The sequence below is a fragment of the Pogonomyrmex barbatus genome, unplaced genomic scaffold (assembly GCF_055798465.1).
Source record: "Pogonomyrmex barbatus isolate J1 unplaced genomic scaffold, ASM5579846v1 scaffold14, whole genome shotgun sequence".
Classification (NCBI taxonomy): Eukaryota; Metazoa; Arthropoda; class Insecta; order Hymenoptera; family Formicidae; genus Pogonomyrmex; species Pogonomyrmex barbatus.
The window spans coordinates 3,564,394-3,579,750 of NW_028297110.1; the positions used below are offsets into that span (position 1 = coordinate 3,564,394).

Here is a 15,357-nt window from a genome sequence, read left to right on the forward strand (position 1 = left end):
TAATAACGCCGACGGAACCTGCCTCCGATCGCCAATGAATACGCGAATTTATGAATTAGGTATCGCTAAATTAGGTCTCTTTCTCTCCCGCGAGCGCGAAGCGTGACGAACAACACGACCGAACTGTCGCGTAGCATCTGCGCGACTGTATAAAGGTCGGAACTACCCGCGACCCGTCTGTTTACGTTTCTTCTCGCTTCGGGGCTGATTTGCAAAAACTGTATATACAACCTTGTATACGTACAACCCCGTGTACGTACAAAGCAAACACACGCGCACGTGGCACTTGGCACGAGATACGGTTGTTTTGCTAAGAAATTTGGCACTCTCATCGAAATCCAGATGCTCGCGATGTTCAGAGGCGATAAACGTGTCGCGAAAATCGAACATTTTGCACGCAGTCTGCGTGAGACGACGGCAGAGAGAGAGAGAGAGAGAGAGAGAAAGAGCGAGGAAGAAAGAGAAGTAGTTTCGCACGGTCGGAAGATTTCTCACTTCATAAATATTCACGAGGATCGAGGCGGGATCGTCGCGCCGGGCTGAGAAATTCCCAAGACGTGACAGTTTTTCGCGGGGCACGGCGAGGCACGGCGCGAGAACGCTCTCTCGAATCATCGCGAATCCAATTTACATTATACGTACGTAGGATGCAATCTAATTCTCGCGCCACGAGCGTGCACCTTCGCCGGTAGGTGGGCAAAAGGGCTCGCTGGCAAAGGATTTACGTTCCGCCGAAAAAGAAGAGGCGCCTCTCGAAATTCCTTATCTTCCTCGCCCGAGCATCTTTTTCACCCATCCTCAAACAGGTCTTATCGCATTCCGTAAATCCCCGTTAAAGGAGAGCATTTTTTTCAACGTCCTAAAACGATCCAGGCAGCCCCGGGAACTGCTAACGTCCGCTCCAAAGTTCAGATAAGTGCTGCAAACTTTCTATCTCGTTATCTCGCGATCGAGAACACATTCGTTATTAATAATAGAAGAATAAGAAGGATACTGCAATGTTATTTTTATAGAAACATTTGTGAACGTGAACGGGATATATATTAAGCTTATTACATCATTTTACTACTTTGTTTTAGAATATATTTTAAGACAGTTGTTGATTAAACTTTATTCGTAGAAAAGGTAATGGAATTTTACATAAAATGCTTCTAATAATTAACACTATTCTTATTATTATGTTTCGATATTATTTGGATTTTTATGAGTTTATAAAGAAAAATAGCAATTGAATTAATGATCGAAATACTGCGTGGAAACTTTTTTTTAAAATCGATAATAAAATGAGTCGAAAATAGCGTACTTTTTTTTTAAATCGATAATCAAATGAGACGGAAATAGCGTTTGCGAAAATTTAATTAAAGAAAAATGACGGCGATAAATCGATCGAAAAATTCATAAATAATAAGATGTGATTTCGAAATGAAATGTAACGGATTAAAAATACAATGATGATTCATCGTCCGTCAGTCGTTCGTTATTGATTGGCAGATAACCAGTGATAGTAATTCAATATTATCGGATGGGGATAGGATGCATTATTGTCAATTAATGTCAGACTGAGGAACTATTGAAACATGCGACTTTAATAGATAGCTTACGGAATGAAATACTATCTCGCATAGTCGATGTTGATCCAATATTAACGGACGCGTTCAAATGAGACGAGACTAGCGATAAATGCGCGCGTTTTAATGGAATTACTTAACGCGACAGGACAGTATTCGTAAGCGTGTAATGGGCAATGATGCGAACGCACCGATCCGTTCTATGCGAAGTTTCGTTTATGCAATAAACTCCTAAATTTATGAAAATGTAGTCGCGTGCTTGTAGCTTCCACTGACGCGTCCTCGTTATACACGGGATTATTCCGAAAGATTTTTCAGGTCACATTACCGCAAACCGGAAAGGAAAGAAGAGAGAACAGCCGACAATTTAGAGAAATTAATTATATAAATGTTTTCTTGTTCTATACAGATGATAAAATAAACAACGATAACGAATCCATTAATTGTAATGGAATTGAAGCTTCGTTATTAGTAGTAATCATATGACATAGGAAAAATAAAAAGCATTTTGAACATCACATGATAAAAATATTTTCTTATAATTGTAATAAACGATCAGCTTAATTTTAACAGTCTTTTAAATAAATATTTAAAATAAAATACTTTTTGATTCTATAAATCGTATTTAAGTGCAAAAGTTAAAACTTATGAAATTGTTAAAGTTATGAAGAAACATATTTACGTATTAAAAAAGTAACATTTGTCCAAGACTCAATCCTTGATAAAAATAATGAATAATGCAAAAGCTTAGTAATTTGATTTATTCCTTTAATGTGTCCAGTGCAAAATGCTGGGAATCTCTTGGAATCTTGATACATAAATAAATCTGGCTTAGGATAGTTGTCAGTGTGTGTTTAACATGTAACGTATTGTAATATAAAGATCGATTATACGACATGTAGCACGTACGGTCATAGTCAGATTAATCGATTGACGATGAGAGTATCGGATACAATTTATATCCCGCTTGTACTTGGATATTGCAAACATCGCAAATGCATTCTGCATTCCGTAGCGGAAACTGGATACGTGACGCTGAAATGCATCGTCAGATAACATGTGCACTAAATACTATTTGTGCTTGTGATTAACAATTCACATTTTTCACAATCGAAAGTATAACAAATACTTTAATAAGAAAGTGATAAGAATTATTCTTATTAAAAAAATTGCTCCAATATGTAGTTCAATAAAAAATGATTAATAAAGTATGTCGTTGCCAACAAAATTATTAAATTATCTATGAAAAATTTATTTCGATATTTTAAAAACATGAAAAGATAATGCTTTCAAATATAGAAATCTTTCAATTATACATATATATATATATATATATATATATATATATATATATATGTTTTTGTTGTATAAGATTTTATTATCCTTTATAATTTGAAAATTCTGTTTTTCCATAACCTATCTATTTTCATGGTGGAAAAGCTTTTTTGGCACGAATTTTTCGCACAATACGATACATTTTCCTGCAGAAAGACAAGTCGATGTATTGTGATGCGCTGCATGATGGATGATTTTATTTACTTAGAAAAATAGAACCAGAGTCTATCCACGCTCAGATTTCTCCATGTGACGTATATGAGCCTGTCCCAGAATATGATCTAACTAGACTTTGGTGCAACTTTAATAAGATTATTCTGCACAGCGTGTACACTGTCCTAGATTAACTTTGTGCGATTCGAGTTGACCTAGCTAGGGGGGAACTCTAGTTGGAATAATCTATAGTAGACGCGAATTGCATTATCAATGATGGTCAACGTTAAATACGATCTATCACTAATTGTGAAGCATCTTATTTGCAATATTAGAAGTGAAGAATGATTTTGATTGACAAAATTAATTTAATAAATTCCGTTGAAAATATCGATAATTATAAAGTCATAGAAAAAGTTACGTCCGCATGCAGATGTAATATTTATTTCTTTCAACGCGGAAAATTTTATGTAGTTCCGCTGGCAGTTGATATAGAAGGACCGTTCGAGTATCTCCTCGCGAAACCGGTCACGTATTACGAGCATAGATTTTCGAGAGAACGCTCGCTTAATGTAAAAAAGTGCACGACAGACCAGACAAGCAATTAGTCTCCGGCGACTAACTGCACTTACGAAGTAAGTGCATCATCATCGTACCGTGGTGCAGAGCACGAGCGGCAGTAAAAACTTCCTAACGTCGCAAATTTTCCCCGTCGCGTAAACAAACCATCGACGGCGCCCAGACACGCCAGCATAATCAAAAGGATAGCGACTACATGTTGACTGCACGATGCATGACCGTTTCGTTTCACGCCGGTAAATAACGAGCGCAATAATACACTCTGTTGCATCCTGCGATTTTGCTTGCATGCAGAATCGATTTTATAGAAAAGCGACCAAGGCCGTGAAGCTGTCGAGGTTGCTCAGAGTGATATGCATATACGACTCGCGATGACTTCATGAATAATTTCTACCTTAATAATGAAAAATTACTCCTCGCTTTTGTAAAAATTTGGATTTGCAAATATAAAATTTTCGTATGCATCTTAAAATTATATTTCAGATGTAAATGTCGAGACAAATTTGGCATTGACGTGCATGCGGCGTCAATTTTATAAAATATTTTATTAGCCGTAGCAATCTTACATTTTGATAATTAAGCACTTTGCTTTAAATTTTTACTTTAGCTCGCTTTAAATTGTAATAGTAGTTAAATTGCTTGCTATCTATTTACACCTTTTTACCGTTAAAACAATGTTTCTCTTTCTCTCAGTTTTCCGTAATATTGAAAAGACATTCGATCGTTTCGGGATATCAGGGATCAATCCACCTCTTACTTTCCGCTGCTGTAAATCCGAACTTGCAAAGCTCTGCTGCTTTGCAGATGGTGTACGAATGCGCTATTTTAGCTGCAGACCGATCTTTTTCGAACGCATACGGCACGAATGCATTTCTTATTGCATATGTAGGGAAAGCTAGAATTATAACCAGAGAGATACGGATTCGGATGCACCATAATCCCGCGTTAATACCGCCAAGTGCGTGTTTCATCGCTCTCGGCTCGGCTAAATAATTCGGCCAATACAGGCAAAATCGCACGCAGGTGGCCGGCTCCTATCGGAAAGCCATAAAAGCCTCCCTTGCAATGGGCTGGGATTAATTTCGCACCGGGCTGACACCTTCGCACGTGTATCAATCGAATATTTGAAGGACCGGCCGTATTGCTAACCATTGAACACACATGCATGCATACACACACACACACACACACACACACACACACACACACGCGCGCGCGCGCGCGCGCGCGCGCGCGCAAACGAAGAGATTGAATCGCTCTCTTCGCTAAAAAACTGTCAACGAGAAAAAATTTTCAACGCATGTAGAATTTTTAATTCGCATAGTTTGCTTCTCTGTTGATTAATGTCAAGCACAATGAGCTGCTTTCATCAAACAATAAAATAATAAATGATTTTGTTGTGTTATGATCGGCTGCTATTAGACTTCGAAAATATGCTCTTTCTCTCTCTTTCTCTCTCTCATAAAGCAAATATACAAACAGTAAAAAATTATTATTTAAAAAATATGAAGATTTAAAGCGTTTGTTTACTTATATCTAGACGCATTAATACGTGTAATATGATTTATCAAAATTTGATACTGTTTTCTATGTGGAAAAAAAAACTATATTTTCATTTAATGTTTGAAAAAAATCTCACTTTTATATTTTTCCATGACAAATGCAATAAAAAAATAATGAAAAACAATAGTAACAAGTATATCATATTTGTTCATAAGTAACAAATATATCAACAAATATATCGATAAATAAAAAGTTTATTTTATTTAATTTTAATGTTAATTTAATTATTTTTAAAAAAATTCATAACTTATAAAAAAGTATAATTAAAAGAAAATAAATTTATAATATTTTTGTAACGAGTTTTAATTAAATATATCTTATCATTAATATACGCGAATTGATTTTATTACATTAATTATTGATATCTTTTATTTAATTAATTTTTAAAAATGGATATATTCAATGGCAAATGATTCTTTACACAGAAGATTTATTTTGTTTTAAAAGAATATTATGAACACGTGTACCAAATTAAACTTTAAAAAATCATGAGTAGAAAACTTACTGTAGTATCGATATAAAATTCTCTGGAGCTTCAAGTTGCACGTGACTACATTCTGCATTTCTGCACTACAAAGTAACTTGTTACACACTACTACCGAGTATTCCCAATGCGTACTGCTATGGTTACATACATAAATTCATATCTCTTGCAAATATGTAATAGAGTTAAACACACATAAATATTTAATGTCGAATAATAATTTACGTAAAACATGAAAGTTCAACTGTTCTTCTTCTTTACCGTGTGAAATATAATGCATAATGTATACATATATATATCACTATATAAGCTAAACTGTATAAATTGAAAATTTTACATATCATCACACGCACTCAATTAATGTATAAATTAATTTGGATACGTGATTTGAAGTAAAACTGATAGATTTAATGGAGATAAGAAGAATAATACATTTCGTTAAAATAACTGCACAAGATGTTGTTCGTCATTTGGTCGAGACAAATTTCTTTTGGACTTTCTTTTTTGACAAAATATAAATCAGTGAGATTAGAATATGTAAGAATGACTTTGTTATGCAAAAACAAAACGAGTTACGAGAATGAAATAAAATCTCTGACATAATACATTTAAATAATATATATATCATAACAAATATTTTAAAGATTAAACATATATTCTGAGAAATACTAAAATAAATAAAATATATATCATCTTGCGTTTTTGTAATCTATCCATTTGCTTTTATAAAGCAATACATTTTGTAAAGATTATATAATATGCAATGGTAAAATATTTAAATACTTGAGTATGTTTAACCACATTCAATAAAAACGTGAATATTTTTTCAATTCTCTAACGAATGTTTAAAACATTAAAATAATACCAGAAAATTTATATTCTACCTTTTCTACCTGTTTTTATGGAAATTGAAAATTTTAAATTAATATAATCTAAATATATTAAATTATACGAAATATTCGCACAGTATTGTAAAATGATACTAATACGTGACAAAGAGGAGAGAAAATACACATATGATTGCTCTTGGGAGTTTCGTGCGAAGAGCTTTTTATTTTGTCCACGCAAGCGATACTCAGCGAGCGGAGAATCGAGATCGACGCGAAACTACATTTGGCGACTTCGTGAACTAGATGGAAGAGTTGTTATCCCTTTTACGCCCTTTTTCTCGTCTCCACCTTTATTTTTCTCACGATTCAATTCCCATCACGTCGACGAAGTCGGAAATTATTCTGCTTGCGGCGTCTAGGAGCAGAATCCATATTCAACGTGATTTCCGCGATTGCTGGAAACTTCGACTTCCTGTACACGCCTATATACAAATCAAAATCAATATCTCATTTTAAATATAAGGAAACATTTTCCGTTCTTCTGATAACAAGATTTTATACTATATCTCCTGACATCGTGAATTCTATTAGTCGCTATGATAACCAACTGATTGACAGACACGAAATAAATCTCAAGCAAAAATAATATCCTGTGCTCTTATGCGAGTTAGGAAAAAAAGAGAGAAAATTCTTCGATAAAATTTTATTCTATTTTATTTTCAAATCTTTTCATAAATTTTATCTTATTTTTTTATACAATGTCCATATTTTTTACGTATTTCTTCTTCATCATACTTCTAATGTACGCGAATATTTCAGTATCAAATATATAATAAAATAAAATAAGGAGCCTCCACATTTCCTTTCAGTTGTAGATTATTTAATGTATTTCGAATGGATTTTCTTCAGTTTTCCTTAGAATATATACTCTTTTTCAATTTATAAATTTTTTACATTTTTTTTATTTCTGATATTAAATATTTTTTAAATTAAAGCCTTCATTAAATATATATTTTTGAGTTAAAATTTTAATCGTGACCTTCCCTAATTGTGATCTGAAATGATCTATTAAAATTTTTAAATTTTTGATTAAAACTTTTGCTGAAAAAGTTTAAAGGGAATCCCATTATAAAGCACGATTTAAATTGCAATAACGTTTTGAGATATATTACGATATAAAATATTATTATCTATTGAATTATTAATTTTCGTCAATAAAATATTTAATCAGATATTGATTACTCTATATATCCGAAATGATTAAATTTTCTAATCGTTTAGCTAATTCTAAATTAATCTAGTTACTCTAATCTGTATTATAAATCTATTCTATTAATAATTAATATGGTTTATTCCGTTATGTGCTATAAAGTATACCGAAATGGTTATGACTCGTGTGGATTATGTTTAAGGAGTTTCTGCGGGCGGTACTGAAAATGGTGTTATTAATCATTCGTAGCTTAAAGTTTTCCGCGATTTCTCGTAAATTTCATCTAACTCACATCCAACGGAGTTAGAGCAACTTGATACTGGGTCAACGATATGTAAGGCGTGAGTACAAAGTGCTAGGTGCGCCCTGCGCCGCAGTTTACATCCCTGAACATTCTGCAAGATTCCGAGTTTCGCTACGTAGCATACGGAACAAGTCCCCGTAATTAAGTCGATTCCGTCCATTCGAATTAACTTCAATAATTTATTTCAGGACGCATCCATCAGAAACTCCATCGGCGTGATACTGAACTTTACTTTAGTACCGGCATTACCTGCTGTAAATTAATGAATTCAGAGCAATTTTTTTAACGTTGAGTAACAGTCAATATAAAATATTTTTAAAAAAAATTCACGACGCTATATTAATTCATATGCATGTTATATTTTGCCAATTACTTATTCGGAACGCCATTGTCCTTTCCCTGCTGTTATTAAAGAAACTGATTTAATGTACATACAATATATATTTTATATACATATTATATAAAATTATTTTATGATTTAATAATACGTAAAAGACAAGGCGCAGTATTTCAAGTCTCTGATTTATTCGATCGTGCGTCTTCAACTTCTAAATTTGATTTATTCCAATCTCGAAATCGCGTAGAATATTTGAGTGTATTCGGAATTCGGATTCGCTTCCGTACCAGCTTGCAGATGCAAAATCGGTAGTTCATTTGGGACACTCATTGCGAAGAAGATAATCGTTCGCCTTCCAGACATACCTTCTCAAAACAAATGCATTTTGCGCGGTCCATGACTTTCGCTGCATTCATGAATTTGGAAATTCATTCGCGTGACGAATATCGATTCCAACCGCATTTTCGAATCGCGTCACTTCGTAGTTCCTCCGCAATTGGAAGAGGCGCTGCACCAACTATTCCCCTTATTGCACGTACTTCCTGTCACGAAGTATTGACCCGGAAACACATATATTCCGGCAACAACACCGATGCCGGTCCCCGTGAGGCCAGGTACCATGGATATGATTTCAGATAATGCTCGAATGTTGCTATCGAGTGTAAGGTTTAACGTCATTTCCGTCGGACACCTCCGCTCCCGAAACGTTGATTTCTTCGACACGATGTGCGGAGGATTTTCGATTGGCTTCCTTTTTCTTTCTCTAACGAGGGTCATGATGAATCGGACAGACTCGCGGTGACGCTAGTTTTTGTTACATGGACTTTTGATAAACGGAGAGATTGAAGGCGGTTGATGGATGAATTGTTCGCAACGGGATATCCGCAGTGTGAAACCAACTCGTAAAAAAATACGTGATTTATAAAGATAGTTTATACAATTTATTTTCTGTAGCGAAAAATATAGCGACAAATTTTTTTAACGAATATATCTTCGAATTTCCGTTAATGAGATTTTTTAGGTAGAAAAATTTGAGGTAGAGAAACACTTTATGTATACAATTAAGAAGCTTATGACTCATAAATTATACGAGAGATTTTTCTCCTATTGCTCTTTAAATTTTTCTTGAATAATCGATGTAAGAATGATTATATGTATATACATTTATTTTATGGTTAAACTCTCACCAAATGATCCATAAAAGAGCTTCGTAACCAGAAGGGCATAAAATTGATTGTAAGGATATTTTACATGTAAATGAACATTGAAAAATCTTATAAAATATCACCAAAGTAATTATATACATCGAAAATCCATAACTTCATGGGCTTCGTTAGAGGGTGGAGCTTTAAGGCGCTTACAGTTAAATCATCCGAAGCATCGAGGAGGAGTAATAAACCTGCCTTCGTTATTTTTATGGCTGCTGATGCTACCGTAATATTTGTCCCGGTCTAAAGCACTTTTGTAATTCCACCCGATCAAACCGGGATATTGAGCTTTTTTGCGCGCGAGCAATACACCCGAAATATTTTACAAAAATCGTGCGGATTTTCCGTTGGAAATATTCTCGTTCGAAAACTCGCTGCTTGCGCGTTCGCGATTTCAATTCATCGAATCGCGACAAAACTTCTATTTGATGGGCAAACTTCGCCCTCACGTCCAACATCAAACTTCACGAGCAATTAATCCGAGGGATATCGGGGAATGCCTCGTGTCGAGAGGTCGCCAACCAGCATCCCATTTCCATGATTCTTCCTGCGATTGTGGTCACGCACGATGCTCTTAACGAGTAAAATAAAGAGTTCATAGACTGCCAGAGAAAATAGAGTAACATTCGTAAGAAGAGCGATGCGATAATAATTGTGCATTTTAATGAAGTTACTCAAATATCACGATTTCTTTTTCATTTTATTATTTAACTAATTTAAAAGAAATTACAAAAATAATGCCATTCACTAAGCCATAAGAACCATGATTAAAAATGAAAAAATAATGTCTACGTTTACTGTCAAGTACGTCCATAAACTGAAAACAGAAGGATTACGGTTCATTTAGCTTAATGAAAGCGGTATCTTTCATCGCAGAAATATTTTTAGAGCGAACTTTTGTTTGCTCATTCAACACGTTTCGAATACATTTTTGTTAACCAAAATGTCCAAACGATTTACTTTGTTAAATTGTGTTTACAGCTTACTTAGATACTTTATTAGAATACGATAAGTAATATAGAATGTAAATCGTTGTTCTATTTCGAGAATATTCTGTACACAAGCAAACTTTTCGGGTGAAAGGCGATGAGCTCGGGTCATCGAGTCTCGATTCAAGTCAGCGCTTTTGAATTCGTATACGACAGGACAAAACGCGAGATTGGAACGTCGAATAAGAGGTAGTCGCGAGTCCAAGGAGAACAATGACGACAAAAATGGCAGGACAATTCTGTATCGAGGAGAGACTTCGTTGCCGTTGCTACGATGGTTTCTGTTGTCGTAACCATCGACGTAGCGGAAAGGCAAATGCTCAAGGGTGAAATTTAAAAGCCATATTACGATTTTCTTTATCATGGGAAGAAACATACTGTACAAGTTTGTTCCACTAAAAAGTCACGCATTAAAGAGAATATTACATATCTTTTATCGAGGAAGGAGCAATCTACATGCGCAACACGGTCGTAGTGATAGTTCATATCGATAGCGAAGAGAGTCTAATAAAAACTTGCATAAAATTTTATACGCGCGGAGAAAAGACTAGTGATATAAAATTCTCATTATGTTTTTACACTGTAAAATGACGTAATTTCATAGTCCATTATATATGCATTTCGAATTTTATGCGCATTATAGCGGCATAAATGCTAATCATGTAGATTGATATTCACTGAAAATGTTTAAATTTCCTTAAGAAAAGTACGTATAAAATCAAATTTCGCCACTCTATTTTATATTCTACCTCTATTTTCTACGTGTTTTAAAAAAAAATTTGGCAATATATGTCTGTAATATATGACGACACTTCGCAGCGACCTAGATTTTCGCTCTTTATATGTCTAGAATCGTAAGTAAAGTGACCATTCCCTTAACCTTTGCGTCATTCGGTTAGATCGAGGAGATCGAAATTACGATATGATTCGGCTTTACGAGCGCTCTTTAATTGCAATGACATAAGACGAATCCGCTTACGTTCAGCTTCTGACTATGCAAAATCAATATTTCCTCTTTCAAAATTTTGCGATAATAGCTCACAATCTTACAAATATAAAAAATATTATTTATAAGATTTATTTTACTTTTTCATATATCATTTACAGAATATAACATAATTACATAAATTTGGCAGAAAATTTTATTATTTCAAATAATATCCTAACTATTTTATTTTAACATAATAGATTATAATTTTTAGAGTGTTTTAAAATGTTTTTTAAAATGTCAATTTTGAAGAAAAATAATATTCTTTTTCCAAATTTTTCTCATATGGAAATTATTATGTATTGATAGGCATTCTACTTTGAAGATTTGAAATGCATTTTTATTCATTCACCAATTCATTCAATTCCTCATGTGTTTATTTTACACAATTCATTTGTCTCTCTCTAACATTTAATAGCTCACTAATTAAATTTTATCTCAGCAATCACGTATCAAACGAATGCGGGTTTTTATGTCATTTAGGTCAAATTCTTTTTTTATACCAATCGTCGCATATAATATACACACCGGATGAGACTTTTTTGTGCAGCAACAGCAAAAAAAAAAAAACAGAAAACAATTTGTCGCTTGACAAAAAATTAATACAGCAGCAGTATTTTTTTCAGATTTTAATTTGCTCCTATATTACGTCTAGTTTTGTTGATGAGCGCTCTTTCTTTCTCTCCCCTTCAATTTCGCAGGGATCGCAGAGGCATGCCGTCGACCGATCGATCGTATTGAAAATTGCAAAGCTAGAGACGCCATCGCTCTTCAGGGATATCGACCCGATCGGCTTTTTCTCATTCGTTTTTATTATACTGCGCGCGGATCATAATTGACGGCACGATCGTTGCTTTCGGAGCGAATTTTGTGCTTTATGTTACTGCAGCATCGCTGTGTGCACATAAGTTCTCGGCATCCCTGTACGTGTATCCGACGTTTTCGCGTTTACGGAATCTTTTCCGATTACCTCTCCCACTTTACTGTTCGCGCTTTGTTGCATAAGTAAAGTAATGATGACGGAGAGGTTTCGTACTGCACAGGTGCAGTAAACAGTGCGACGTCAATCTTCCGCATCCGATGTATCCGACAAGTTATTCCGGGATTATCATTATTTCTGTAGATAACTAAGGATGCGCGGCTTTCGAATATCAAAAAACGATTTATGAGGCCTGATAAATATTTCCATTAATCAAACTCGATATGTAATTTTCACGATAGAAATAATAATATCTTGAAGGATCTTGAACGATCTTGAAACACTTCGGACATGCACACCAACAAACAATTTAATTCTTACTCTGACCTTTAATAAAACTGAAATTCAAAATTTTTATTTGAAAAAGAATTCGAAAAGAAAATTATTAAATAAAAAAATCAATTAAAGTGAATAAATATAATCTTAAAGTAAATAAATTTAATCGTTACATTTCTCTTTCATGGATCATTATGGTAGAGCAAGTATCATTTTTTGCAGATCACGTCCTCCATTCTGTCTTCTATAAAGTTTATTAAGTCGCCGCAAAGATTATAATCCTAAAAGTTGCCAGAGAGTACCTCCCTATGCAAAATTCATTCGACACGGCTTAACTGTGCCCCAATGGAAATACCGTATTCGATGTTTCGCAGGAACGGCACTTTTATAAAGTCTCTGTATCCCGCCTGAATCCAATTTGCGACGGCCATGCCGCGTAGAAAGATTCATCAAAATTTCATCCTTACTCGCTTAAACATGAAGCGAGAGCGTACCGCGTAATTATCAAGCTGACCGCGTAATAATGGCGGGTGTAACGAGTGCAACGGGTGTTATTGTCTCTTTTTACGTTTCTCTTCTCACTACTAAACTACCAACGAAGTTGCTAAATAGATTAACATATTTCGCGCAAGCCTTCCCTCAGTTTAGCGTAAATGTATCTGCTCATCCAACAGCGTTTTATTACGCGAGTTTTATTTAAACGTTGATTCTGTAGAAACTATACAAAATTTCTCTTGCTCTATTAACAAAAGCACAATAAACAAATATCTCTACAATATAAATTTTACGCAGCATCTTTTTACGATTCCGTCATATTACAAAAACGTAAAGTAGTCATATTAGACAACAGTATCAGTACAACAAAGGCGAAACAAATAAAGCTTGTATTACAATACTCTTTTTCAAAATGATTGGTGTACAAAATGAATGTTGTATAATCTATTTTACTTTTCTGTATGTTGTCTAATTCGACGACAGTTAATGAAAAAATTCACAATTATGAAATTTATTTCACCCATTAAATCCTGTTTAAAAATGACAATGCGGAATGGAACACAAGAATTTAACATCGATCCAATTTACATCAAATCTCATTATCAGTAGATAATTAATTATGTTACATCATTAAAAAGTTTAATTAACAGCAAAGCGTTAATCATGGAATTCTCACATTTCAATATTATTAAGTAATGCAGAATTTCGAAGGTAACAGATCATTTCTGCTTCTCTGTTATCTCTTCTTTGACCTGAATTTGTAGCTAATTTTTTCATCAGAAATTATCATACGTAAAAATTCATAAATGTCTTCCGTTGCACATTTCCCAATTTTAAAGCTAATTAAATTTCTGTTTATACGAACTCAATGCAAAACTGCTGAACATTTTTTTATCATTTACAAGTTTATTTGGTGAACTTATAACTCTCGAAATTAAATAATTCTGAAATTAGGTCGATCACTCAGACCCGTTCGGGGCAAGGAAATCTAACTTAAAAATTCGTCAAAGAAACGCCATTACCGAAAAAATGACTGAGCGCGCGTTGAGTGTATTTCTCCGTGTATTCTCCGCCGAGTAAAAGCTCTAAATTTTTACGAAATTTAATATCCTTTGTTCTCGCGGATGATTGTCGTTAGCATGCTGTTTTTACGAAACTTCTGCAAAACCGAAAAAAGAGAAAAGGGATAAAAAAATGAAAAAAAAAAAAAAAAAATAACAAGCACTACGGAAAACGTTTGCTCTTTTTGGTGAAATTCGCTCTCGAGCTCGCGTGTACAGCTGCCATTAATGAAAACTTCTCGGAAATTCGATATTTCGCGAATTTACCAAATTCTGCCTGCCAAAATCCAAATGCGATTAATGTCAGAAACGGAGATATTCGCGCGCATAAAAGAGAACAGATATCGAGGCATTCTTGACAGATGACACGCGCCAGACATTCATATTGTATTGTGTAATTTTTCCGATGCTCATCATTTCATATCCATTTCACTGCATGATGAATCTTCGGTTACCCGCAGTATCGATATAATGCCATTAGGTTTTCGCTATGATCCGCGGCTTTGTCCGTGGCTTGTAAATAATCCTGTGCACAACTGGCCGAGAGAATAACATTGCGAAGCGCTAATTGGCAGGTTGTGTTTGCAGCGTGCCTGCAAAAAAGTGCGACAACACACGGGGATGTATCGAACTAGTTTGAAAAAATATCGAAGGTAAAAGTAAACACGAATCCGCAAACTCTTTTGACATGTAAGTCTCTATTGCATTTTTATCGAAGACAGATTGTTATCGAGCAAAGTAAATAGCGTGCCTATCATTAGTTAGCTCTTTTTAGAAGTACTGAGTAAAAATTAAATTTACATTTAAAATTAATAAAATCGATAACGGGAGACGATAAAACTGTACCGTCTCGTGTGACTTCAAACATTAAAAATGGACGTTAAAAATGGATAATTCAAGGCGAAAGTTTGATAATATCAATGCGGTAGACTTTTGTAAAAAAAATGCGCTTTTGCTTATACATTTTCATCACAGACATGAAATTAAATTGATCAAAT

General features: G+C 34.3%; 1 protein-coding gene across 6 annotated transcripts in view; it reads left to right on the top strand.

Moving 5' to 3' along the window:
- The window catches only part of LOC105424476 (neural-cadherin-like), a 188,352-nt gene that overhangs the window by 97,313 nt on the left and 75,682 nt on the right, over positions 1-15,357 (top strand). The window lies entirely within an intron of this gene.